Consider the following 25353-nt stretch of genomic DNA (forward strand, 5'->3'; position numbering starts at 1 on the left):
TTGTCACCAAATTCCAGAGCTCCCAGATCAAGGAGAAAATACTGCAAGCAGCCAGAAAGAAACAATTTGAGTATTGTGGAAACATAATCAGAATAGTACAAGATCTAGCAGCTTCTACATTAATGGATTCAAGGGCTTGGAATATGATATTCTGGAGGTCAATGGAGCTAGGATTAAAACCAAGAATCACCTACCCAGCAAAACTGAGTATCATGCTCCAAGGTAAAATATGGATTTTCAATAAAATAGAGGACTTTCAAGCTTTGTCAGTGAAAAGACCAGAGCTGAATTTGACTTTCAAACACAAGAATCAAGGGAAGCATGAAAAGGTAAAGAGGAAAGAGAAATCACAAGGGACTTACTAAAGTTGAACTATTTTGTTTACATTCCTACATGGAAAGATGATGTGTATGATTCATGAGACCTCAGTATTAGGGTAGAAGAAGGGAATATACATATATACATATATATGTATTTGTGTGTGTGTGTTTATATACATATATATATATATATATATATATATATATATATATACAGAGAGACACAGAGAGAGACAGAGAGAGAGAGAGAGAGAGAGAGAGAGAGAGAGAAAGAGAGAGAGGGAGGGCACACAGGATAAGTTTAATATGAAGGGATGATATCAAAAAAAAATAAAATCAAATTAAGGGATGAGAGAGGAATATATTGAGAGAGGGAGAAAGGTAGAGATACAATGGGGTAAATCATCTCGCATAAAAGTGGCAAGAAAAAGCAGTTCTGTAGGAAGGGAAGAGGGGGCAGGTGAGGGGGAATGAGTGAATCTTGCTTTCATTGGATTTGACCTGAGGAAGGAATACTATACACACTCAATTGGGTATCTTACCCCAATAGAAGGGAGGGAAGATAGGGAGAGGAGGTAATCAAACAAACACTTTCAAAAAGGGACAGGGTCAAGGGAGAAAATTCAATAAAGGGGGATAGATTAGGAAGGAGCAAAATATAGTTAGTCTTTCACAACATGAGTATTGTGGAAGGGTTTTACATAATGATACACATGTGGCCTATGTTGGATTGCTTGCCTTCTTAGGGAGGGTGAGTGGGAAGGGAAGAGGGGAGAGAATTTGGAACTCAAGGTTTTAAAAACAGATGTTTCAAAAAAATGCATGTAACTAGGAAATAAGATACACAAGCAATGGGGCATAGAAATTTATTTTGCCCTACAAGAAAGTAAGGGAAAAGAGGAAGGGAGGGGAGTGGGGTGACACAAGGGAGGGCTTGCCATCAAATGCCTATGTGTCCAGACTTTAGGAACATCCTATATAATATGGCCAGTGAAATTAACTTTTATGCTTTATAAAATCCTAGAATATATCGTGATATATTCTAGAATATTCTAGAAGATCAGTGATCTTCTAGAAAAGAAAATAGTAATAAAAAAGTGACAGTATGGCTTCATCCAGAATAAATCATAGCCTGAATTATTTTTTGTTTAATTTTTTGGGATATTTTGTTGTTGTTTATTTCATTTTAAGATAGGATTACCTGACTGATACATTCAGAACAATGTTATAGGTCTAGTTCATCTATATTTTACCAAAGCATTTGACAAATTCTTTTGTAGATATATGGAGAAGATGATAATCTATAAGCATATCTAGAAATTACTCCAACAGGAGTTGTTAATAAGTTGATATCAATTTGGAAAGATTTCCTTAATGAATGAGGATTTACTCTTGGCCTTGTATGGTATGTGTGAGTTTCTGTATTTATGTATGTATATACAGAAAGACAGACAGAAACATAGATAGATAGAGACATAGATGATAGATATAGAAAGATAGATATACACATACAATATATACACTTATGTGCCATATACATATATGTATATATATGCATATGTGTGTATATATGTATATATACATATATATTCATATATATATGAGATAGCTGAGTGTAGATATAGCTAGATACATTAGAACATTCTGGTTGGAACCGAATGGCAGATGGGCTATCATCTTGACTCTCCAATTAAGCAGTAGACAGCAGCTGAGAATCCCAAAGAAATGTGATATTACTAAAGATATCTCAGCAAGTAGGTTCCTGACAGTTACTCTATGTGTGAAACAATCCAATGCACTAATGTTTTTGAGTACCTTCCCTATTGTCTATATTGTGGCTAATAATCCTTCCCTGGGCATCCTGGAACCCTGAGGGTCTTCCCCCACTTTTGATTTTTTTTTTGGAGTTTTGATTAAAGGGGCCATCTCTTGATTAACTTCTTAAAGAAGTTAATTCTTCACTGAATGGGCATTACCTCACTCAAAGTGAGAACAGGAAGAGACCTTAGCCTGAAAGGACCAGGGTGTCCAATGCATCCTGGGATATCTCCAGTCATCCTGGGGAATGTCAGGCCACTGGACCCAGATGGCTCTGGAGGAGAAAGTGAGGCTGGTGACCTTGTGCAGCCCTCCCTCACTCAAATCAAAGTCAACTGCAATTCATGTCATCATTTTCCTGATGTTTTGGTCCTCTTCAAGAACGAAGGACAAACATAACAAGATTCGTGGACTAGATGGAGTCTTGGGGAGGATTTAGTTTTATACTACACACCCTTCCCTTGCTATTCTATATGTAAGGAAACCAAATGTGGGAAGTCACTTGCAGAAAGTCACATAGCCAAATAGTGGCAAATTTGGTATTTGAACCTACGTCACTTGAATCTCAGGTGCTACAGTGTTGTAGGGAGAAGCAAATGAGCCAATAAATAGGACAATGTTTCATGGACTGCCCAGTTCTCTCCAAATATAATGAGTCATCGTCATTGGGTTGTCATCATTTAGGATTTAGTTACCTCCCAGGTAGTATTAAAGTAATAAAAAAATCAGGACTTAGTGGCCTTCCAGGTAGCATAAATATTCTGTAGCTATTTGCCCCAAGTTGATGATATTTTCATGTCGAATGTGCATCCCATAGACTGACAATCTTAAATGTCTTAAAGACTGTTATCTTTTTTTTTCAAAGGCAGGAGGTTAATGTAAGTGGACAGAACTCATTCTCTTTCTCAGAGCTTTGGGGTTATTTTTTGTCTGCAACACACAAGATAAGAAAGTCAGAATGAAGAGAACATTAGGCTCAGTGACGATTAAAAAAAATAAAAAGAATTGAGGCAGTTTTCTATCTACTCGGGTAGACAGTCTCCACTCAAGATTTCTTCCATTGCTTCAAAGCATAGTAATGGACCTGAGTTTGGTCATGTTGTAGAAGAAGAGCCCAAACATCATCAGCCCTTTAAAAACTGGCAAGACTTCAAGTTCTGAACTTGTTTATGGACCATGCACCAGACCAGGTCAGTGCAAAGAGCATTGGCATCAGATGGTTGGCCACTAGGGGATGGGCTTTATTTTAGTCATTTCAAGTCATGAAGACCAACTAATAAGGCATGAGGGTTAGCCATACTGACTAAATCACAGGTCTTTGGAAGAATTAACATAACAGAGACTGAACAGAATGACACAGAGCTATGCTAAACACAGATGAGTTGGAAATGTTGAGCAAGCTACCAAAAAAGTCAGTGGGAGATAGCATGATGTAATAGAAAAGAAAACAACAACACAAAAATGATATAAGCAACATTAGATTTGGAGCAAAAGGGCCTGGGGTTAAATCATGGCTTTGCCTTAGTCAAATCATTTCACTTGGCCTCTGTTTCCTCATCTGTACAGGGAGAGTATTACACTGAATGATCTCCCAGATCTCTCTGAACTCTAATGGTGCTATCATATGTACTAATTAGTGACTAGAAACATTAAGAACCAGGTCTTTTTAATTAAAAGAATCATTGTTTCCAATAAATATTAACACAATTCCAACATTCTCAAAGGAATACTGGAAAAAAAACTACTGTTCTCTGCCATCATTTATACAACGGCCAATTGCATTTATCCCCATCCATGCTTTCTTTGGTGAAAAAGCCATTTAAAATAGTGTTGTTTTCTCATGCTATTTTGGCCTCATGTGTTTTGTTTTGGAGCTGTCTTTATTTTTATTTAACCTTAAGAACTAAGCTTTTCATTTCTCCGAAATCCTTGGATTCCATGACTCACATCTGTGTAGCATTACTGCTAATGTATTGCTCTTAAAGAGAATGGGGGAGAGAGAGAAAAAGAGAGAGAGAGAGAGAGAGAGAGAGAGAGAGAGAGAGAGAGAGAGAGAATCGCTGTGACTATATCAAAAAGCCAGGATCATTGAATGTTATGCATAATTTCTAAAATATGATCTAGCTCAATCTCTCCTATAGATTTATTAGAGGAGTCAAAGAGTTTAGAGGTGAAGGAGACCTTAAACATCATCTTATCCAAGTCCCTAAATTTGCAGGTGTATAAAGTCCATTGGAAACTAATGGAGATTGTCTCACCCAGTGCAGGTCTTCCAATTCCAAACCCAGTCATATTTACACTGTCCATAAGAAGGAATGGTCAGATAGGTAGGAGGCAAACCAAGAGACAACAGTATCAGGAAAATCCAGAGAATGGGAACTATCCATCAGGAGAAAATTGTCAATAGTATTAAAGGCTTCGGAGAAGTCAAGAAGGATGAAGATTGATAAATGGTCCTCATATTTGGTAATTAATAAATTATTGGCAAATTTGGAGAAAGAACAAGGATAACAATTACAACTCCATGCTTAAATTCTCTCTGAAAGAGGGAACAGGTGGTATATGAGTGGATAATGATAGATAAAGTAGCGTCTAAGGGACATGTAGTTAAATATGATATATAAAGTACATATAAAATATAAATAATGTATAATAGTGTATAGTGTTAAGTTCATACATAAAAAAGAATATTTAAAATAATTTCTGGAAGGATTCAGGCAAGAAATCCAGAAAAGAGATGAGAGAAGTACAGTTTGGAAGTATTTCAAGCAAGATCAGCAAAAGCAGAAAAAGAAATAATACTGTGATTGGAGAATATGATGGACCACATAGATAGAAAAGAGTGAATTCAAGAAATTGAGTTCATGTATTTTCCTCTAACAGAAGGTAAGTTCCTTTCAGGCAAATATTGTTTCATTTTTGTCTTTGAAGGAGCACTATGACTAGCACAGAGTACATACTTAATAAATATTTGAAGAATAGATAAAATACAAAGGTTGAGGAGGCATGGATAGGTTTCAATCAATCCCTTGGAGGTGACATCCATATTGATGATATCACAAATCTTTCATAATATCAAAGTAAGCAGGGAGCATCTTATAATAACATCATTTCCTTCCTTATACATTTCATTTGACCGGGGAGACTTTATGATGATGAGAAGGTAATAGAAATTGAAAGGAGAAGAGCTACAGGAAATGAATTTTTTCCTGGGAACAGATGATTAAACAATTACTCTCTTTTCCAATAATATTTTTAAGTCAATCACCACTGAGTTATGCTGTGGTTTTGTGCTCTCAAACTCCTTCCACCCTGCTGATGAAGAATTGGTCTCTGTTTTTGCTTTCTAGTGGATACAATCTCATATCTCAAGTAACAATTTTTACTAACTCGATGATGGTGATAATAATAACAGGTTAATATAGCATTTTTAGTTTAACACATATTATGTGCTTCTCCAGTGAAGCAGGTAGTAAGTCTGACTTATTTTGATGCTACGAAAGATCTATAATTTCATCACTGTGGGTACCTCTCCATTGATGCAGACTGTGAGCCCCTACATCTTAATATCCAATCTTAAGTTGTTAGAGCTGAAAAGACAGCTACGGAGCTTAGTAGTTAAAGCATGGGGCTTAGAGTCAAAAAGACCTAAGTTCAAATCCTGCAAAACTTAAATCACTATATAAATGCAAGCTGACACTGTGGGTATTGTTACTATTATTGGGCCAACCTTCTGCTGATGAGCTTTTCATCTGTGACATAAGCTGGTCTTTGGAAGACACACACAGTTTTTCAACAAACACACACTCAAAGCCCAGCTAGCTTGCTAGGACCACCAAAGCTTACACTCCACTGGCCTCAGAGAGATCAAACACATTTCCCAAGCTTGGAGAGATCGCACACACTTTTTCGAAGGTCAATCATCAGAGGAGTAATTTAGTGGAAACCTTATATAAGAAATAATAATAACATCATAATGAATTATCATAGAAAAATAAATAATAATCACAGCTGAGGAAGGCAAATATGAGTCCCCATTTTCTTATGGGATTACTGAGGCTTAGACAGGGAAGGTGGTTTTTCCCAAATATTACTAGTTGATGGCAGATCTAGGACTCAAGATCATATCTTCTGACCCTTTTTTCATTATTTTTTGCGCGCTCTCTCTCTCTCTCTCTCTCTCTCTCTCTCTCTCTCCCCCCCATCTCTCTGACTCTCAAGCTGGCAGATTCATGCCAAATTTTATATGTATGTGTGTGTATGTATGTGTATGTGTGTATGTATATGTGCATGCATATATATGTGTATAGGCATTGTGTATATTTATGTATATACACATAAATACATAAACACATATATACACATACATACACACTCTATATTTGTAAATATGTATATATGTATGTGCATATGTGTATATATGTACACATATGTAGACATAAATATATACACATAGATATGCATATGTGTGTATATATGCACATATAGGCATATATATACACATATTTACACACATATACATTATATATATATATACATATATATGTGTATATATATATATTCACTTTCTTATGTAATTCATTAGTTTCTAAAAGGATATTATTTCCAAATTGATGCATTCAGCTTTTCCTATTTCCTCAATAATGCCTTCCTCTGATTCAGAGGTTATAATGTAATCGCTATATAATATTTGCCTTATGTACTTACTGGCTATTTCTCCTCTTCCAATGAGCATCAGGTATTCAGGGGCAATTACCCAGTACTACAGGCATGGATTGCAGTTTATAAGGGAACAATGTGAAAACATGATTTTTCATGGGATAGATCGAAACAGAGCCTTTGGAGTTCCCAGAATGAATGTTTTTGGGGCAATGCATCTCTAAACCAGCAATCGTTGTTGAGTCATTTCAGTTGTGTCCAACTCTTTGTGACTCCAATGGGTGTTTTCTTGGCAAGGATCATGGGATGCTTTGCATTTCCTTCTCCAGCAAACCAGCAATTTTATTTTAATCATAGGTTGGGTGAAAATTAGGCTCTCAAAATTGAAAAACACTTCCGAGTTATCTGAGTCTCTCCTTCTGCATGAAGAATAAATTTCTATAAATCATCTATAATTAATTGTGTGGTCAAATGTCTCTCTGACCCTCAATGTCTTCTGCAGAAGAGAGAAAATGCTATTTGCACTATTGCTTCACAGGACAGCTGTGAAAGAGGTATATCATAAGCCTTTAAATGTTATTAAAATATGAATTGTTATTTGCTGATAACAATCTATGATTTCATTGGCTTAAGAAATTACTGGTGTGATTGCAAATGAGCAACTCATCTCTAATTTTTCGTCTTTGAGAGCCACCTGGCCTACTGAGGAGTCAAATGGTAACATAAGCTGTGGCCAAAGCTGCTCCTCTCTCCACCACAACATGCTGGCTGCCTTGTTACAAGAAGGAACAACTTGGTTCATACTTGAGCACCTTCAACAGTGAGAAGTTTATGGACAAAAGGGTTCATCCATTTATTCCATGTGTGAATGGCTCTAATTGTTAGGATATTATCTGTGTGGAATCAAAATCTACCCTCCTACAATTTCTGCCATTTGCCATATTTCTATCCCACAGGGGCCACGAAAATAAATCAATATTTACTAAGTGCCTACTAGGGGTCAGACGTTGTGCTAAGCACTGGATAAGTCAATCTGTTTTCCCCACTCTACCCTTTCCAATTGCTGCTAATTATGATCATGTGTCCACACACCTTTCTCTATGTTAAGTGCCTCTAGTTCCTTCATAAAGCTCCCATATTTCATGATCTTCAGGCCTCGCACCATCTTGATCACATTCTTCTGGATACATTTAGCCTGAAGGAATTTCTTAGTTTTAATCCTTTGGGACTGTAGAAATGTGCCTCATAGCTACCTTTCCATTTCTCGAATACTGATGTTTTGGTCTACCTTTAAATGGAACCTATCTTCTCATTTATTGGTCATTCATTGCATGCACAATATATGCATATTTACACTTTAACATTATTTTTATTTTCTTTGATTCTATGGGGAAAAGCCACCATAAAAGTCCTGTGGAAAGTAGCTTTCAATTATCTGAACAAAGAGTTAACAACTAGCATGTTCTCATAACCTTGATGAAGAATCACATATGGGAAGGGAATTACAAACACTTTATTCATTGTCTGTTTGAACACTTGATCTGTTAGCCAATGGCAAGGAGCACTCTGGAAAGCTTGTGTGGCACATGGTTGGATTTGGCAGAGTCAAAAAGACACAATGAGGGCATCTCAGCATATGTGCCCAAACTACATTCACTATTCCCATATGATTTCCAAAATGTGGCTTGGAAATTTTAATACCAAACTAAATCTGGCTATAGGGCACAGTTTCCCAGAAACTACCCTCTCAGTTATCCTTGTCCAAGAACAGAAAATTAGGAAAAAGTGACCTAAATTACAAAGAGGCATATTTCAGCTCAGTGTAATAAAAACACCAGCCCTGAAGTCTCAGAGAAGTGTGGCTTTGGGATGCTCTTACGATTTTTCCCAGGATCAATGTGGTTGTTTTGCTTAGCCAGTTATTCAAATCACAGCCCAAGCGTCTATTGAATAAAACATTCTCCATTACTAGGCCATGGAAGACACAGTAATCCAATAACAAAAGTCAAGTAATTAAGATGTCCAAACAATGTAAATATTAAAGAAAGAAATCAAGTATTGGAGTCATTCTTGGCCCTGCTATACAAATATGTGAAATCTATAACTAACTCCCTATACTGAGAAGTTGGTATAGAAATATCTGAGAAAAATTTATGAGAGAATGGTGAAACTGTCAGTCAATCACCTGCTCCCTCTCAGCACACTTTCTGTGACCAGAATAGTGATTTATTAACCTCTCAGGGAAGACTGAAATCTATTGAAGTCTCTTGGATTGACTTTAGGGTTATCAGGACTCAGTCGGGGACTCTGGTATTTCAGAAGATCATGGCAGTTCTGTGCACTATTCCTTCTTCCGTTTTTCCAGTCTGAGAAAACATCAGTAACTACCAACCTATATACCTACTCTCCCATCTATAAGTAAATATTTATGAGTCATATACAAAAAGTTGCCCCAATGTAGAATGGGTGTCTATAAAAAGGTAGTGAGCTCCTCATTACTGTGCATCTTCTAATAAAGGTTGGATAACCATTTCACAAAGATGGAACAGAGGATAGTCCTGCTTCAGGTGGGAGCTGGTCTGAGCTCCCTTCCCAGTCTTTGATTCTATAATTCTATGAAAACTTTCCAAAAGCTATCATGGCATCCAAGAATCTAAAATCACAAAGTATTCTTTCAGCAGTGACAGGTATGCTAACTACACAGGGGCCAGAATGATCACTGGAGCAACTCATTAGCATAAATAATGCATAGGAATGTCATTTCTAATATACCACAATGAATACCTGGGATCTGTTTCCCAAATCTGACCTGCCATGGTATAAATATTCAAATGACAGTCCCAGTGTGTTTCCACAAAGTGTGTGACACACAACCACAAGGCAAATAGTAAAAACAAAACAAAATGAAAAAAAAAAACCCAAATAAACAATTTAAGCTTCAATGTTTGATCAGTTGCAGAACACAGGACTTAATTCTTCACCTTGGCTTTGGCTCACAGATGGAGCTTGATTTTTCTCTTCTTAGAAAATAGTGAAAACAATATTTGAATTAGTGAAGATAGGGTGTATCATAGAGACACAGGAAAAGGTCTAGATTGGGAATTCAGATATCTGAATTACAGTAATCTACTGGCCCTTCCATTTATTAGCTACATGTGCTAGGCTTCGCCTTTTTTACGCATTAGGCTAGATGATTTCAAAGCCCCCTTTCAGTTTAAAAATTCTATTTGCCCATTTTCTGTGTTCCTTCTATGATCCCTTCTATCTCTCATTATGATGCTATGATTCTACAATCCACACACAGTTCATGACCAGACCTTATGCAAAGTCACTAACTGGATAGAATTTAGGATGATAGAATTAGAGGTAATCAGGTGGTGCAGTGGATAGAACTCTGCACTTAGAGTAAGAAAGACCTGATTCCTTTCTGACAAATCCTGCCTCAGATACTTACTAGGCTTGTGACCCTGGGCAAATCACTCAACCACAATCTGTCTCCGTTTCCCCATCTTTAAAATGGGAATAGTGATAAGCATCTCCCTCTAAGAGTTGTGAGGAAAAAATCAGTTAGTATCTGTAATTCCCTTTACAGACCTTAAAGTGATATGTGTGTGTGTGTGTGTGTGTGTGTGTATATGTGTTTGATAGCTATTGGATCTAAGAAGGAACTCAGGCCTTTTATTTTCCCCCAATTGACGGAAGTGAGGCCGAGTGACGTTAAATGACTTCCCCAAGATCACAGAGGTAGTTAATATCAGAACTGATGTCAGAACCCTGGTCCTCTAACTACAAATCTCAGGTTGTACATTGGAGTATATATTCCCTTACAAGAGCTTTCAAGAACCTTGGATCACCTACCTCTGTTTAGAACCATCAGATGAGGTATTCAATGAATTACGAAATAACAGATTCACACCTTGCCTGCTCTCGCAATTACCCAGGAAAAATATTTACAGAAAAAATAAATTAAAAACCCAACACCAGACTCCTTTGGGAGTCCTTAGGGAGAAACTTCTCCATTTATTATCTATCATCATTTGTATCTTTTATGACATAGTTGAAAAAGAAAATTCCACATGAAATATTTGTTTCATTTGTCTTAAACATCTTTGTGAAGAGTTTAATGCTTCTGCTGCGAGGAATGGCCATTTTTGTTTTCAACCACAATTTGAGCCTGTCAGGGCATGGGAAAGCCACATGAAAGTGACATAAAGAGAAGATTGTGCCTCCCATCATCACCCTCAGCTGCCCTTGATAGCCCGAGACATCTGTGACATCTGTGATGTGGCCAGACCAATTCCCTATGCTCCTCTTTGACTCGATGCATTTCTCATGTTGAACAGCCACGATGAGGAGAAGTAGAACTAATTGAGGCCTGCTGATTTATGCTGGCTTTTGGTTTAGGAATGAAGCCCATCAAAAAGCTTCCTCCATCTGTGTCATGTAGTATGGAGTGACAGGAACACAGGACTGAGAAATAGAAGATATGCGTTCTAAGAGAGGCATTTGCATGATACAGTAGATAGTGCTGGACTTGGATTCATGAAGACCTGAATTCAAATCCTACCTTAAATGTTTACTAACTACGTGACTATGAACAAAGCATTTAACCTTCCATAGCCTGTTTACTTTTCCATAAAATGGAGGTAATAAGAATGCCCATCTCATTGATTTGTTAAGTGGATAAAATGTAACAAATGGCAGCGTATGTAAACCATTACACACTACAAAGACCTCTTAAATGCTATTGCTTCTTTCTTTCTTCCTTTCTTTTTTTTTCCTTTATTTTAGGAAAGTGAGAAAGAAAAAGTGAGAAAGCAAGAGAGAAAGTGAGGAAGAAAGCAAGGGAGGAAGGAAGGAAGGAAGACAGAAAGAAAGAAAGAAAGAAAGAAAGAAAGAAAGAAAGAAAGAAAGAAAAAAGGAAGGAAGGAAGAAAGAAAGGAAAGAAAGGAGGAAGGAAGGAAGGAAGAAAGGAAGGAAGGGAAGAAAGGAGGGAGATAGAAAGAAAGGAAAGAAAGAAGGGAAAAAGGAAGGAAGGAAGGAAGGAAGGAAGGAAGGAAGGAAGGAAGGAAGGAAGGAAGGAGGGAAGAAGATAGGGAGGAAAGAAAGAAGAAAGGAAAGAAAGAATTTATAATCCAATAATTGGAGATTGCCAGAATAAATTATTGAATATGGTAGTTTAATGGAATATTATAATCTCCTAAAACCTTGATGTATATGAAGCACAGGAAGAAATATGGAAAGCCCTACAGGAGGTAATGTATAGTGAAAATGGTAGAATCACAAATACATACCAAGACCATATTTAAAAAGAAAAAAAAGGAATGGAAGGGAAGGGAAGGTACGGCAAGACAAGAGACAGCAAGGAAAGGGAAATAAGCGTACATCTATACATATACGTACATACATACATATGTGTGTTTGTGTGTGTGTGTGTGTGTGTATATATATATATATATATATATATATATACACATATATACATGTACAAAGACAAAGTATTTATTATTGATCCACTAATAATCCACTAACAAATCACTGCAACCAATAATTACAAATTAGATTTGGATTTCATTCCTGTAAGTTCTTAGTATTTAATATTAAGAGTTTATAAGAGTTTAATATCTCCCCGGGCTACAACGTGGACTCAGCCTTGCCCCAAAAAGGTGGAGGGGAGAAGGGAGGATGAGTCAACTCATTACTGAGAGGATCTGTTTGGTCATAAGTACCTGGTGTACAGGATTGCTGATACCAGGGGATATGGGACTTTCCAGACTTTGGGATGTAGGACTTTCCAGATTTTCCAGAGGATGTTGACTTACTCTGTTTTCCCCTTTGCTCTGGACTTTGGCAACCTCCTTTTTCAAATCAGCATAATTATTCCAAATATAAGCCCACCCTACACCTTTACTCCAGGTGTACTATAGATCAGTTACAATTCTCATTTAGTATCGCTGTAGCCTACTGTGTAAAAGATTACTCTGTCTGCTTTAATTCATCCCTGAATACTGAGGAGCTTGGGATCTCACTTTATTGGCGATTGCTATCCTTGCTAATAAATTGATCATGCTTGGAACTTTGTGCCTCAGATTCATTTCTTACAATACATATATACACACATACAGTATACATGATATGTAGGCAGTATGTATGGAGTATATTCATTAATAAACTGCATACTGCAATGTGTATATTCCTGAGAAAGGCAAAAGTTCATCAGGGAAGGAAGATCATTTATCTTGATTGTTTACCGGTTTAAGGACTAGTACTTTGTAGGGGAGGGAGAGGTAAATAAAATGTTAAATTCAAGTAAACAGACATTAGGCAAACATCTACTTTGTGCAAGATACTTTACTAGAAGCTAGAGAAACAAAGACAAGAATGGAATAGCCTCTCCCTCCAAGGAGCCCACACTTCACTGAGTTTATATTGTTTTGTTTGTAAGAGTGCTTACATAATGACATTTAGGTGGTACAATGGTTAGAGCACCTGGGGGGGGGGTTTGTAATCAGAAAGACTTGGGTTCAAATCCAGCCTCAGACACTTGCTAGTTGTGTGACCTTAGGCAAGTCACTTAACCTTTATTTGCCTCACTTTCTTCAACTATAAAAAAGAAGGGGTAATAATAGTATCTATCTATCTCACAGGGTTGTTGTGAATATCAAAGGAAATAATATTTGTAATGCTCTTAGCATGATGCCTAGCACATAGTGGGGGGAGGGGAGAGTAAGCATTGGTATGGTGCCTACCACATAGTAGTTGCTATATAAATACTTGTTCCTTTTTCTTCCCCCAAGGGTATTTGTTGAGTCATATGCCAAATGAAGATGTTCTTAGGGAAACCATAGGAGACAGCATAAGCCAAAGATATTTTGGAGGGAAGCTTCTGAGATAGAACAGGAAGCGTAGAATCACACCTCACATAACGTCTCTTCTGCCTCTAAAATTCCACCTCTGGCATTTCTACCAGTGCTAAGTCAGCATTCTGTGATTCTGGGCTTCTCTTTTCAAAAGCACTAAATGACTTACTTACCTCTTTTTTTTTCATGACTACTTACTGAGCTCTCAGAAAATTAATGAAATGTGAGGAGGAGGCATATATGCATTGACTGCTTTCAAATGCTGGTTAGTTTTCCAAAGAGAGAAAAAAGAAAATGGGAAACAGAACCAAAACATTGATCCACAGGATGCTGGGAAGGAATAAAGTTCCTTTCATGAAAACTCCTTATGTTCTCATGATAGGTTTGTGGTTTCTCTCAGTGGAAACCACAACGTACTGCATCTTGTTTTTTTGAATAGAGGATGCCAGTGAGTTAATTAAGCTGGACAATGGCTGGATTCCTTTTAAAAATGGATTTTCTAACAGTGGGTATATTTTCAATTATTTTCACCAATGCTCCTTGTAAACTTTCTACTCAATTAGCACAAAGCGTATAGTTTAATACTTGACATTTTCTTTGAATTAGGGTGCGTGTTAAATAGAAACTTTCTCTTAGATCATTCCCTGCCTCATGGAGATTAATAAGCCCATACGATGTTATTTCATTGTACCTTTCAGATACACACTCTTTTTGTGATTTTTTTTTCATCAGGTCAGAAATGAAGAAATGAACCTGATTGTTCATAAATAGCAAAAAAGAAACCAGTTAAGATGCAGGAGCAGGAGGAAAGCAGCCCTTCAAAAGAAGAGAACTAAAGGAAGGTGAACTGTTGACAGGATTACTGATAGTGGGAACTGAGAAGGCATGAACCCTATTTGTCACATTCAGGTTATGTGTGTCAGGAAGGCAAGGGCCTACCTGAGAGAACAGGTCTCCTGAACATTACATTGAGCACAGAAGGAACAATATGCAGAGCAGGCAGTGGGAATATCTGTAGACCAGGAGGATCAGAAGCAGACATAGGGTCACTCCAGCTAGCTTCATACCCTCGGTCTAGTCAGCCCTCACCACTAAGCTTCAAATTGGCTGTCTATAACAAATGAGATATTTGGAGAAATAAAGGCCGCATATATATCAAAATATTCATAGCAGGATTTTGGTGGTACCTATATTTGGTACCCATATATTGGGAAATGGCCAAATTTTAGAATATGGATGATATAGAATCTTGCATTGTAAAAAAAATGATGAAAATGAGGAATTCAAAGAAAACCTGGAAGAGCTATATGAATTGATGCATCATGAAGTGAGCAGAGCCAAGTAAACAATGGCTTTAGTTACATAATTTAAAATAGCAACGACAACGCCAAAACGAAGACCCGCTCTGAATTACTATAATGGCCAATTTCGGAGATGTATAGAAGATGAAGATGTACCTTCTTTATTTAGGAGGGAAATGTGAGGGATTTGGGATGTGAAATCTTTCATGAACCAAATGATTAAGTTGCAGATCAGCTCTTTGTATGAGTTGGTTTTGCTTAATGATTTTCCCTTCTTATAAGGGAAGGTTTATTACCTAGAAGTCTGGTTGTGGGGTAAAGTGTGGTATGACCAGAAATTACTGAATTGAAAAAAAATCCGTATTACATGTTATTAAAAACAAATTGTGATAGCTGGAATAATTGATCTATAAACTCCCTTCAACTCTTCTTCCAAAATTCAAAGGAGGGAAATACCCATTGGAGTCAGTGGGAAAGGAGTGAGAGAGTCTAATGTGTATGCTCCCACATGGCTTCTTTTTTGAAGATAGACTATTAGAAGAGTCAAACCAGGAGATCTGACTAAAACTCCCAAATCTCTTGGAACTAGTTTAAAATGTGATTGGGAAATATCTAACAAAATAAATTTTAAGAAAACTACAAAAAAAGAGATAATGTTAATTTGTCATTTTGTTAATTTATTTTAAACCTAAATACTAAAACTTAAATACACAATAAGAAAAGAAAAAGAAACATACTATTAACTTAAATACAAAATAAGAAAAGAAAAAAAGCATTCCCAAGTGCACAGCAGAATGTAAGAAAGGATTCAAAACATACAGCAATGAGTTTCCATTTCAAGAAAGCCTATATAATAAATACTACACAATGTGTTCTGAAATGTCCATCTTTTCTTTGCTTCCTTTTAAGTTTTCCTTTCTTCTCTGCTATGCACTTTTTACTTTGTTCTTTTTCCCCCTCCCTCTGCCAAGAAGGCTACAATTAGGCACAGATATGTAAAGTATATGTGTATTCATATGTATATAGACACATACATATGTATATGCATATATGCAGATATACATATATACACATGCACATATACACTATATACATATATATGTACATATATATGCATGTGTGTATTTGTATTACACATATATGTATATCTTTTTGTGTGTATCTATATTTAGGCATATGTGTATATGCATATATACACACATTCATGCACATATATACGTTTATATGTATGTATATAAGCATACACAAATATATACACATATATGCATATATACACACATATGCTAAGATACCTATAATTATACTCATATATAGACACATACATTCATATGCATCTATGTAAGACCATACTATATTTGTTTATCCTCTGTCTCTCTGAGGGTAGATAACGTCTTCCTTCATAAATCTAAAATCTTTCCATATTTTTTCTAAGTCCACCAATTCATCATATTTGATACCACATCAACATTCCAACCTTATACTGTCTCATTATTTTAAATAGTCTAAAACAATATTGATTAATATGGGTGACATATAGTTTCCTTATTTTTCTCTTTTGATTACATCTATTTTAGCTTCATGTTTGTCAGAGGTCATGTTTACTACAACGCCTTTTTTTTCCTAATAAATTATCCTTCTTATCTTTATTTTATGTTTGTATCTCCTATTTTTTATCCCTCCTGACTTATTTACTTCACTTCTACCCACTACCTTGCCCTACTATTACTTAACCTACCCTACCCAAAGATCCCTCCCATATCCTCTCCCCTCTCCCTATTCACTTAGCCTTTTATTTCTTTGTTAATTTAGAAGACTTTTATGCCTATATGTACATACATATGTGCATATATACACATATATGCACACACACACACACACACACACACACACATATATATATATATATATGTATATATATATATATATACACACATATTGTGTTTATATAAACCCACGTATATATTGTTCCGTCTTTAACCCATTCCTGATGAGAGTATGGTCCTAGAACTACCGGCTCTCCATCCCCATCTAATTCTTCTATGTCAGTTTTTCCTCTCATACCTCATTTATTTAAAATAATTACTATTTTTACCTTTTACTAGATGGTTTACTTTTTAGTATCACATCATACTCAGCTTTACCCCAATCTTTCTTTCAAACTACCCAGTTACTAAAAACAATCTTAGACATATGATTTATATTTCCTCTTATAAAAAGTAAAGTCTGTCCTTATTGAGTCCCTTGTAATTAGTCTTTGATGTTCACCTTATATTTCTCTTGGATCTTGAATGTCAAATTTTCTATTGATTTCGCAACTTTTTGCAATAAAATCCTGAAAGTCTGGCAACTCATTGAATGCCCTTTTTATTATTATTCAAGATTATGCTTAACTTTGCTGGGTATGATATTTTTGGCCACAACCCCATTCTTTGGTCTTTGGTGTATAGTGTTCCAAGACCTGTGGTCTTTCAATGTAGCCACAGCTATGTCTTTTGTGATTCTAATTGTAGCTCTGCCATATTTAAATTTTTTTTTCTTGTTGTTCATAATATTTTCCCCTGGAGCTAGGACTTTCAGAATTTAACTATGATATTACAGTAGGATTTCCTTGTAGGATCTCTTTCACCTGGTGATTGGTGGATTTTTTTCTATGTTTACTTTTCCTTCTTGTTCTAACACTTCAGACCAATTTTCTTTAATTTTTCTTGTATTATTATATGAAGACTCTTTTTTTTAAACTTAGGTTTCAGGTAGTTTGACTGTTCTTGTGTTTTCTCTTCTTGATCTGTTCTCCAGATCGGTTGTTTTTCTCATGAGATGTTTCACTTTCTGTTCTAGTTTATTTTCATTCTTTCTGTTTTATTATGTTATTTTTTTGGTCCCTTTTAACTTCACTGGCTTCCTCTTGCCAAATTCTAATTTTCATGGAGTTGTTTTCTTCCTTAAGATTCTAGATGTGGTAGATGGCGGCTGGTAAGCGGGGAATAATGTGAGCTCTGTACGGAGACCCTCCAGAAACTTATAAAAAATGGCTCTGAACCAATTATAGAATGGCTGAACCCACAAAACAGCAGAGGGAAGTAGAGCTCCAACCCAGGACAGCCTGGATGGTCTCTGGGTGAGGTCTATCCCACACGGAGCTCGGAGCTGGGAGCTGGGAACGGAGTGGAGCAGAGCCCAGCCTGAGCGGCATGGACCATCCAGACCAGAAGCCGGGCGGAGGGGGCCCTAGCGCCCTGATTCAGTGAGCTGTGGCAGTTACGAGACTTCTCAACCCACAAACACCAAAGACTGCAGAGAAGGTTAGTGGGAAAAGCTGTGGGAGTGGAAGGAGTTCGCGGTTTGGCTTCCAGACCCGGGGGCAGCAGAGGTGGGGCAGCTACAGCTGTTGTTGCTTCCGGCTCCAGGCCCACCTGGTGGGAGGAATTAAGTGGCGGATCAGAGCAGGGGTGCACAGCCTGCCGAAGATCTAAGCCCAGTTCGGGTTGGGGGTTGGGGAAGGAGCAGTGCTGGTGTGGCAGAGCTGGCACCTCCCCCCCAAACGTGGAACATAGAACTCTGTAATCTACAAGCAGTCGTACCCCACTGAAAAACTCAAGGGTCAAGTTAGTTGGCTGGGAATATGGACAGGCAGCGAAAACTCACCGAGATTCAGTCTCAGACTTTGCATTCTTTCTTTGCTGACAAAGAAGACCAAAACATACAGACAGAAGAAATTAATAAAGTCAAAGAGCCTACAACAGAAACCTCCAAGAAAAACATGAACTGGTCCCAGGCCATGGAAGAGCTCAAAAAGGAGTTGGAAAAGCAAGTTAGAGAAGTAGAGGAAAAACTGGGAATAGAAATGAGAAGGATGCGAGAAAACCATGAAAAACAAGTCAATGACTTGCTAAAGGAGACCCAAAAAATACTGAAAAATACACTGAAGAAAACAACACCTTAAAAAATAGATTAACTCAAATGGCAAAAGAGCTCCAAAAAGCCAATGAGGAGAATAATGCCTTGAAAGGCAGAATTAGCCAAATGGAAAAGGAGGTCCAAAAGACCACTGAAGAAAATACTACTTTAAAAATTAGATTGGAGCAAGTGGAAGCTAGTGACTTTATGAGAAATCAGGATATTATAAAACAGAACCAAAGGAATGAAAAAATGGAAGACAATGTGAAATATCTCCTTGGAAAAACCACTGACCTGGAAAATAGATCCAGGAGAGATAATTTAAAAATATTGGACTACCTGAAAGCCATGATCAAAAAAGAGCCTAGATATCATCTTTCAAGAAATTATGAAGGAGAACTGCCCTGATATTCTAGAGCCACAGGGGCAAAATAGAAATTGAAAGAATCCATCGATTGCCTCCCTCAAATAGATCCAAAAAAGAAATCTCCTAGGAATATTGTCGCCAAATTCCAGAGCTCCCAGATCAAGGAGAAAATACTGCAAGCAGCCAGAAAGAAACAATTTGAAGTATTGTGGAAACCCAATCAGAATAACCCAGGATCTGGCAGCTTCTACATTAAGAGATCGAAGGGCTTGGAATGCGATATTCCGGAGGTCAATGGAGCTAGGATTAAAACCTAGAATCACCTACCCAGCAAAACTGAGTATCATGCTCCAAAGCAAAATATGGATTTTCAATAAAATAGAGGACTTTCAAGCTTTTTCAGTGAAAAGACCAGAACTGAATAGAAAATTTGACTTTCAAACACAAGAATCAAGAGAAGCATGAAAAAGGTAATCAAGAAACGGAAATTGCAAAGGACTTACTAAAGTTGAACTGTTTTGTTTACATTCCTACATGGAAAGATGATGTATATGATTCATGAGACCTCAGTATTAGGGTAGTTGAAGGGAATATGCATATATATGTTTATGTATATATATAGGTGAATGTGTATGTATATATGTATCTATGTGTATATGTATGCATGTGTATGTAGGTATATATATATGTGTGCTTTTATATATGGGTATACATATATATATATATGTGTGTGTGTGTATATATATATATATATATATATATATATATGTAAAAGAGAGAGAATAGACACAGGGTGAGTTGAAGATGAAGGGAAGATATGTAAAAGAAATAAAATGTAATTAAGGGATGAGAGAGCATCATACTGAGAGAGGGAGATAGGGAGAGATAGAATGGGCTGGATTATCTCGCCTAAAGGTGGCAAGAGGAAGCAGTTCTGTGGGAGGAGGGGAGAGGGCAGGTGAGGGGGGAATGAGTGAACCTTGCTCTCATCAGATTCGGCCTGAGGAGGGAATACCATACATACTCAGTTGTGTATCTTACCCCACAGGAAAGAAGAGGGAGGAAGATAAAGAAAAATAAAAGGGGGGGGGATGATGGAGGGGAGGGCAGATGGGGGTGGAGGTAATCAAAACAAACACTTTGGAAAGGGGACAGGGTCAAGGGAGAAAATTCAATAAAGCGGGATGGGTTGAGAAGGAGCAAAATGTAGTTAGCCTTTCACAACATGAATATTGTGGAAGGGTTATAAATAATGATACATGCGTGGCCTAGGTTGAAGTGCTCGACTTCTTACGGAGGGTGGGTGGGAAGGAAAGAGGGGAGAGAATTTGAAACTCAAAGTTTTAAAAACAGATGTTCAAAAACAAAAAAAAGTTTTTGCATGCAACTAAAAAATAAGATACACAGGAAATGGGGCGTAGAAATTTATCTTGCCCTACAAGAAAGGAAGGGAAAAGGGGATGAGAGGGGAGGGGGGTGATAGAGGGGAGGGCTGACTGGGGAACAGGGCAACCAGAATATATGCCATCTTGGAGTGGGGGGGAGGGTAGAAATGGGGAGAAAATTTGTAATTCAAACTGTTGTGAAAATCAATGCTGAAAACCAAATATGTTAAATAAATAAATTAAAAAAAAAGATTCTAGATGTGCTTTTCTAGTTGGTTGACTTTCTTTACATAATGTTGTTTTTCTTGGATTGTTCTTATTTTTTTTTTATTTTTTCCTCAATCTCTCTTTTGATTTTTAAAGTTTTTTTTTTCAAGTTCTTCTATGAATTATTTTTGGGTAGGTGACCCTTTGACATTACTCTATTACTCTTTGGGGTAGGAGTGGCTTTTTTCTTGCTTAAATATTCTCCCCTGAAGATGAACTCCAGTCTTCTCTATACCTATACTAACTTTCTATGGATGGGTTCTTTCTCCTTTTCCTGCTTTTGTTTATTTATTTATAGGAGCTTGTTATTATAATCATCTCTAGTCCTGGGGCATGGGGAATGGTGTCTCCAGCCTCAAATCCTCCTTCAGTTCTCCTCTCTGGCCTGGAACCAAAATCAAGAACTCTGCCCTATTGTTCTTCCCACAGCCAAGAGAACCCCTCCCTCACTGCTTCTGCACTCATCAGAAGTATGCTGGTTCCTTCTCACCTAGGGTAGCATCTAGTCTACGCAGCTGGTTCTGGGGTCCCTAATCAGCAGCGGTCCCCTCAACCTTCTCCTGCTCACATGCCCATCTCCTCACACCGTCGAGGAGGTGAAAATTCCTATGGCTGGGGCCCAGGCGACCTCCCAGCCCATCTAACCCCAGGGCTTGCTGCTTGCTGTTTCAGTGAAGCTAGCTGGGAGGTGGTTACACTTCACAGAGCCCAAATCTGGGATCTTCTCCAGTTGTTCCAAAAAGACCACTGTTCTACCCCAACACTTGTTTATTTTTGACACTCTATGTTCACCATGAGGTGCTATTTTGTCTTACTTACGGAAGAAATCTGGAGAAGTTGAAATTTTCTGACCTACTCCACCATCTTCCCAGAATCCTCTTATCTAGTTTGTCATTTTTTTAAGTTAATAGGCAGTCTACAAGAATCCCTTTCTATTTGAGTTTGACACCACTGGACTCTTAAATTCATTTAAACTTCTTTAAGCATGATTTTATTTGATTCACTTTCCTTATTTTAATGCTCATGAATATTTGTTCTCTGTATAAAGTGGTAGAAATATGAATGAAATATAAATGACCTAAGGAATGAAAAGAAAAGAAAAAAAAGCTTCTTGAATTAATCCTAGTCTCTTACTACTGCTATACATGAATATCTACTGCCAGACCCTGGAAATTACCAGCTTTGTCCCTTGAGATTTGGCAGACCCAGCCACCCTTCCTTGCCTGACACATCGATTATGGAGCCCCAGAGATGGAAAATGACTTCCAGGTTTGAGTTTCATTTAAGATTTAAAGTTGAAAAGTACCTAGAGGTAATTCGGTCCAAACCTCTCATTTTAGAGATGAGAGAGAAACCCGTGAGTTTATGTACAAGGATTATAGGATTGTATATTTAGAGATGGAAAGAACTTTGCAGGTCAACTTTCGACCCCCTCATTTTACAAACAAGAAAATTGAGTCCTAAAGAAGTTAAGTTGTTTGCTGAAGGTCACAGAGGTAGTAAATAACAGAGTAGGGATTCAAGCCCAGGCCGTCTAGCCTGAGTCAGCTGGGTGGTGCAGTGGATAGAGTGCTAGCACAGACTTGCAGTCAGGAAGACCTGAGTTCACATCTTGTCATAGGCATTTGCTAGCTGGGTCTTCCTAGGCAAGCCATTTAGCTTCTGTCTGCCTTGGTTTCCTCCTCTGTAAAAATGATGATAATAATCCCTCATAGGATTGTTGTGAGGATCAAATAAGATAAAATTTTGTAATGCATTTACACAGTGTCTGGCACATATTATATGCTTAATAAAGTTTTCTGGTCCCCTTCTCTCTCCTCTAGCCCAAATGCTTTCTGAACAGTGATTCTCTCTATAATAGCCCTAACAAGGAGAAATCCATCCTCTATCTGCATACTTCTAGAAGCAAAGAATTCACCCAACAAGGAAGTCCATGGCACTTCTTCAAAACTCTATTAATATTTTTTCAAAATATAGAATTAAAATCTCCTGCTTTTTGAATCCCATCCACTGTTCCTAGTTCTGCCCTCTGGGGATGAGAAGATATGTGTCACTCTTCTTCTACTTGAGAATCCTTCCAAAAATTGACTTTCAGCATGTCTCACCAAGGAAGGGCTTCTCAGTCTAGCATCTCTAGGTAAATTTCACGGAGTCTGTCAACTTAAATGGTAGGGGGGAAATCTTTATTTTTCTTAACTTTCATTTCCTTCATAAGCCTATGTAATTTATTTTACACATGTAAAAGCATCAACCCAAGATGGGGTCCATAGACTTTTTTAGATACCGCCAATGGGCCCAGGACACAAAGAAATAAAAACCCTCTGTTGATGCTTTAGACATAAAGGTTCTTCATTCCAGCATAAGTTTTTGGGTGATATTGTGATTCTAGTTGGACAACCCATTCAAGCCTTTGAGCAAGTGACATAGGTGACATTGTTTCATTCATTAATTTGTTCTTTCATTCTTTAATTCATCGTTTATTCTTTCTTCCCTCCTTATCTCCCTCCCTCTTTCCCTTCCTTCCTTCTTTCCGTCCTCACATACCTCCCTTCCTTCCCACCTTCCTTTCTGTAGTCAGTCCATCATGAAACATAGTGAACTCTTTCTTTGCCACATTCCAAGTGCTTTTGAGGAGAAAGGACATATAAGATATACATTCTATCCTCAAAATGCTCTAGACTATTTGAAGAAAAAAACAAAAAAAAACTTATGCACACAAAAAATTAAAATTAAATTGAAAAAGGGAATTTAAAAAATATGAGAGCCACGACAAGACCAAAAACAAGCAAACAAACAAACAAAAACATATGCCAACACTTAGGGCACTTAGGGTTATAGAATTCAAGGACTTGTTTTCTTCAAGAACATTCACTTCCTGTGAATCTCAGTCTGGCCCATTTTCTGCCCCAAACCATTTTCAGTACAAGTTCCACTTGACCCCAGTGAGTAGAATGAGGAACAATGGGACATGTCTTTAGATAGTAAAATTTTGGTATGATGTAAAAAAATTTTCCAAATAATGAGAACTAGCTAAAGATAGAGTAGATTGCCCAACAGGTAGTGAGGCACATCTCAGGTTCACTGGATAGCAATACTGAGTATCACTTTCAGATCCTTCACTTGTTCATGCCATGATAGGATGGCATGGCAGCAAAAGCATTACATTGGGAGTCACAGAATCTGAATTCAAATCCTAGCTTTGCTTCTTATTCCGTGTATAAGCATAGGCATGTCACTTCCTTTTTTCTAGGTTTTTGTATCTCATCCATAAAATGAAGAATTTGGATCAGCTGATTTCTAAGAAGATCTTTCAGTTCTGAGAGTATATCCTTCAGTCCACTCTTCCTTTTCCTGATAGCTTCATGTCATCAACATATATAGTCATCCTTTTATGGAACTTTAATGCATATTCCAGGTCACAGAATCATAGGACTATAACATTTCAATTTTGGAAGTATTCTCAGCAGCCATTTAGACTAAACCCTGCCCAACTAGGAATTCCTTCTACAACATGACTGACAGGCAGTCATACACCTTTCCTTGATGACCTCTAGTGACAACAGCCTCTACCTTTTGGGCAATCCATTCCACTTCTAGACAGTTCTCATTGCTTGGATTTTTTTAATATTAAGTCAAAATCTGACTGTATGAATCTACCTTCTATTGTGTCTTTTTCTGTTCTGAGATCAAGCAAAATATTTTTTTAAAATTATAGATTTTTATTAAGATTTGGAGGCTTTCTGTATTCTCTTTAATAATAGGGAAGTTGTCAGTGCTGCCTACCACCATTTCTATTTTACTACATGATGCGGCGGAAAGAATGCTATATCTGGAGAAAAAAATAATGGTTTTGATTCTGTACTCTGCTATTTACTGGCTGTGCCACACTGGACAAGTTACTTTCTTTCTCTGGCTTTCAATTTCCTTATCTTTAACTCAAAATGACAATACTTGATGATTTTTGACTTCTCCTCCTACTCCAAATCCTCTGAGTTTCATTTGGAGGATAGGGCTGGGCAAACAGGCAACAAGCATTTATTAAGTGCTTGCTATGTGCCAGGCATTGTGTCAAGCACTGTGGATACAAACAGAAGCAAAAAGAAAGACAGCCCCTGCCTTCATGGAGCTTATTTTCTATTGGGAGAAGACAATATATAAGATGGAGCTGAAAGGGTTGGGGGAGGAGAAGGTATTGTCAACCCAAAACGGTATCACAAGTCCATGAGACATGGGATTACAACTAGATTTATCACTACAGAAATGAACATGCCTGTGTAACCCGAAGCCAGAGCAAAGTGTCCACAATCCATGCAGAAATCTGCATATTTATGACAGTACAACAAAGGAAGGAGAAGGAGCAACAGAAATCTTCTCCTAAATGGGAGTGGCATGAGCAGAGGGGAAGGAGCAGTAAAGATGGGAAAAGTACAAAACCCCTCCCAAAGGGGAGGAGCAAGGCAATGGCAAAACCCTCATTCT

This window comes from Trichosurus vulpecula, chromosome 3 (genome assembly GCF_011100635.1).
Source record: "Trichosurus vulpecula isolate mTriVul1 chromosome 3, mTriVul1.pri, whole genome shotgun sequence".
Lineage (NCBI taxonomy): Eukaryota > Metazoa > Chordata > Mammalia > Diprotodontia > Phalangeridae > Trichosurus > Trichosurus vulpecula.